The 5,000-nt window shown below is 30.9% G+C and overlaps 1 protein-coding gene across 5 annotated transcripts in view; it reads left to right on the top strand.

Annotated features, from left to right (window-relative positions):
• LOC113821770 (cell adhesion molecule Dscam1) overlaps positions 1–5,000 on the top strand; it is a 518,182-nt gene that overhangs the window by 80,151 nt on the left and 433,031 nt on the right. The gene's annotated exons all lie outside the window — the stretch shown is intronic.

Raw genomic sequence — 5,000 nt, 5'->3', positions numbered from 1 at the left:
CTTTGATAAATCGTTAGTTGAAAAATTGTGAATTGAAATATTACGTTGAGTAAGTTGCCAGTTTCGGTTTTTCTGATTGCTTCATCGGAGGGAAATGTATTTCCCTATCACTTTATTCTTTTATCAGTATGTCTGTCTGTCTGTATAATAATAAAAAAGTGAAGATAATGATAAAAACACAGAAATGCACACATCTGCACACACACATGTGTATGTATATATATATATATATATATATATATATATATATATATATATATATATATATATATATATATATATATATATATATATATATATATATATATATATATATGTATGTATGTATGTATACATATATATATGTATATATATACATATAAATACATATACATACATATATATATATGCATATATATATATATATATATATATATATATATATATATATATGTGTGTGTGTGTGTGTGTGTGTGTGTGTGTGTGTGTGTGTGTGTGTGTGTTTATATACATATGTGTATATATATATTTATATACATGAATATATATATATATATATATATATATATATATATATATATATATATATATATATATATATATTATATATAAATTATAAAAAATAATCCTCACATATATAAGAATTTATAAAAAAAAATTGTCCAAATAGGAGAATTGAATGAAATAGCAAAGAAAGAAAGAAAGAGAGAGAAAAAAAACGGGGACCATAATGACGAAAATCATTTTCGAATCATAAACGCAAACCAGTCGTGCGTTCCTTCATTTACTTCCAAAAAACAAAGCGTTGTGTGCCAGAGTCATAAGATACGCCATTCGCATAATTAAAACTTCATTTTGAGGGAAATGTTTCCATTGGGGATTTTCTCTGGCTTTGCTCTTCTCTCGCTCTCCTCATTTCGCTTCCGTCGCTCTCTGGCCGGGTTGGTTTTTCCGATTCTGGTTGTCTTTTATGCTTGTTTGTTTGTCTTTTTGTGCCTTTTTTCTTATGTCTGTCGGTCTGTCTTTATGCATGAGTCTCTTTGTCTCTGTGTATGTCTGTCTGTCTCTCTCCGTGTATGTATGTATGGGCGTGTGCGTGTGTACTCACATATATATAATATGCACACACGCACACATATGTGTAAGTGTAAACATATACATATATGTGTATATGTGTATATATATGTATATATATACATATATATACACACACACGCACACACAAACACGCACACACACACACACACGCACACGCACACGCACACACACACACACACACACACACGCACGCACGCACGCACGCACGCACACACTCACACACACACATATATATATATATGTATATATATATATATATATATATATATATATATATATATATATAATATATCCCACCCTCCCGCATTTCTTTTTCCCTCTCCCTCTCCCATCTCCCCTTGCCTCTTCCTTTTCCTCTCCCCTCCCCCCCTCTCTCTCCCTCTTTCTTTCTTGTTATTTTTCCACGTAATGATTTCAGGCATTTCTTATAAAAAGAATTATATATTTTTTTATGATATTAAATATAAAAAATCTGAGTTTCCGGCAGTAAAAGATAACACTGGGAAACCTTTTTATATATTTACATAAACAGATAAATAGATAAATATAATTATCTACTCAAACATATACGAAGCCCATTAAATATAAATGAACTAATTTAGTAAATGAAAAACGCAATTATCATAATGATTTTTTTTTCTTTTTTTTTGTGGGGGAGAGGGGGAGGGAGTCGATCTCACAGACCGTTTATTGTTGTGTTAATTTACATGCAAGGTCATCAAGAATGCCAGAAGGTCAAATTTCAAATGCGCAACATGTACATACATATGAAAAGGCATATATATAAATCCATAAATAAATAAATATGTATATATAAATAAATAAATAAATATATATATATATATATATGTATATATATCATATATATATATATTATATATATATATGTATGTATATCCATATATATATATATATATATATATATATATATATGCATATATAGGCCTATATACACACACATGTATATGTATGAATATACATGTATGTATGTATATATGTACGTATATGCATATATACATACATATATACACACTAATATAATTAATTTTTCTTCTCTTTTATTTTATTTCAAAATTTCTTTTGACCTTTCTTTTTCATTGTCTTTATTTACAGCTAAAAAAAAACTTTTATATCCGAGATTCACTAACACAAATATATACATATGAAATAGATAAAAATGCAAGTTAACGAATAATAAGCAAAACAAAAAAGACAAGCATTGAGTTCCAAAGGGCCCATTCCCTGCAGTAAATCCAACTTTATGAGCTAACTGCCTTGTTTAGACTGCCAGAGCTCCAACCAAGCCTTGAGCGGATATCCGAAGCTCACTATATCGAAATATGGAAGAGGTAGTTATGAGAAGAGGAAGGAATATGGTGATGACGGCAGTGGTGGTGATGGTGATGTTGGCGAGAGTGAGGGTGAGGTTGGTAGTGAGGTTGGTGGTGATAGTGATGACGACGGAGATGGTGGTGGTGATGATGGTGATTATCATTGCTAGGTTATTGTTAACATTGTTATTATCATTATTATTATTATCGAGGTCGAGATAAATGAAAAAATTGATAAACCGCGTAGAATTGCCTAACCTGAACGAAATGTTCGTTTATGTATTCTTGTAGGAATACCTTAAAAAAAAAAAAAAAAAAAAAAAAAAAAAACGTTTGAATTATTCGAGTAAATTGTCATAATCATTTATAAATGGTTGATTTATTCAAATGTTCACAATTCCATTGGGGGGGAGGGGAGTAGTAAGAAGTTTCAGCATTTCATCCTTTGTCAGACGGCACCCTTGCTCTCCTGCTCACAGTTATGTTCAGTGCCGGGTATTAATATTTTTATACCCGACAATAGGAGATTGTAATGCTGGATATGTGAATTGATATCAATATTGAATCCTTATGAATTGACATGATAACTCAACTGGCAACCTTGCTCTACTCCCACTCACAGAGAAAGAGACTGGGAAAAAATTGGCGAGAACATGCCACGATTTCATCAGCACAAAGTCTCTGTTTCTCTCTCTCTTTTTTTTCTTATTTTTTGAGGCGTCGATAGAGCAATGGAATTAGATGAAGGAGAGAATTCGAACAGCGCCAAGGAATAGATTGGGTATTTAGCTATATATCGAAGTTGTGTAGAGTCAACAAGGGAAGGATGGATAACTTCTTCATCCAAGGAAATACTAGAAAATATTCAAATTCAAATTCAAAATACTTAATTGCATTTGTTACAATGGTTATTCTTATTATATACATTGTGTTACAGTACAAATAAATGCAAGTTAAACATAGAATCAATGGTGGTACATATAAGTCTTGTCTATTCTTATATTTAGAAACCTGATGTCATTGGTGATTTAATAGATGTTGCTTCAATTTATTTAATAATAATTGAATTATTTACCCTCCCTTTGCCCGCTAATCATAAATCAATAACAATCATAAAGTGGTATGATTAAAGAAGGAGACGAGATCGAAACACTCACTCCCCGGTATAAATAGATATACCGGGGAGTGAGTGTTTCGATCTCGTCTCCTTTAGTCATATCTCTTTATGATTGTTATGATTAGCAGGCAAAGGGAGTGCAAAGAATTCAATTCAGTTAGTAGAAGAGACTTGTTTTTGTTTTTTAAGGTTTATTCTTAAGATTTACATTGCGATATAAAACCTGTTTATTTCTGTATGATTATAGAAATAAAGAAATGGATTAAAACTATTCTTATGACTGCTGCACCTTCGGTAAACACACTTCCATGCTATTCACAATACATTTAGGTAAGTTTAAATTGAGTTTTCTCAGGGTTTCCTTAAAGCTCAATACCCCGATTGGTGGCGATGCCTAAGTAGGATTTTCATCATTTGTATTAGAATTGATTTTGACATACTAATAGCAGGAATTTAGGCAGTATATTGGAAAATTGAGCGAGACTGCTGACAGCATTTTAACATTGGCCGGATTTGAAATCACATTATTATCATTATCATCATTATTACTATTTTTACTATTATTATTATCATTAAAGCTGATATTATGATAACTATCATTTTATGATTATTGTTATTGTCATTATCAGCATTATCACTATTACTCTTTTATCATTATAGATATTGTTATTATAATTTTCATTAACGTCATAAGTATTTCTAGTCACCATTATCATTACTTTTATCCATACTTTTTCACCATTATTATTCCCATTATCAATTATCATCAGTGTTATTGTCATTTAAGATATCATCGTTATTACCAATTTCAGTTTGCATGAATATCCTTATTGCCATATGGATCATCCTCACAGTAATTACCCTCATACTCATTAACATTCCCCATCGTTATCATCATCATAAACCTGTACAGGTCATAATGACTCTCGCTATCACCATGATAATCGTCTCCTTTCTTTAAAATAACATCTGAAAAGTTCGTTACTACCTCAACTTGCAATCTTTTAAGTGCATGCATTAGCATTGTCCTGCGTAAGTTGAGAAACATTTTCATTCAGTGTTCTGTAATTATAAAGTTTGGAAGAGAGTTCTTTTTCTCTTCTTTTTTTTGGCCCTTCGTCTTTCTCTCTCTCTCTCTCTCTCTCTCTCTCTCTCTCTCTCTCTCTCTCTCTCTCTCTGTGTGTGTGTGTGTGTGTGTGTGTGTGTGTGTGTGTCCGTCTGTCTATTTATGTATCTATCTGACTCACCGCTCCCCCTCTCTCTGTCGGTCTGTTTTTCATCATTATTATCATCATCGTTATTGTCCTTACCATCAGTATTCTTTTACAATGTTGTTTTTATTTTCATCATCAATTTCATTATCATTATCATTGTTATCATTGCTATTATTTATCTTTATTATAGTCATTATCATTATTATCATTATCATAACTATAGATATTATCATTATTATTATTATTATTATTATTGTTATT

This window comes from Penaeus vannamei, chromosome 39 (genome assembly GCF_042767895.1).
Source record: "Penaeus vannamei isolate JL-2024 chromosome 39, ASM4276789v1, whole genome shotgun sequence".
NCBI lineage: Eukaryota > Metazoa > Arthropoda > Malacostraca > Decapoda > Penaeidae > Penaeus > Penaeus vannamei.
Note: the sequence above shows the minus strand (reverse complement) of the source record. Positions and strands in the feature narration are given on the sequence as shown.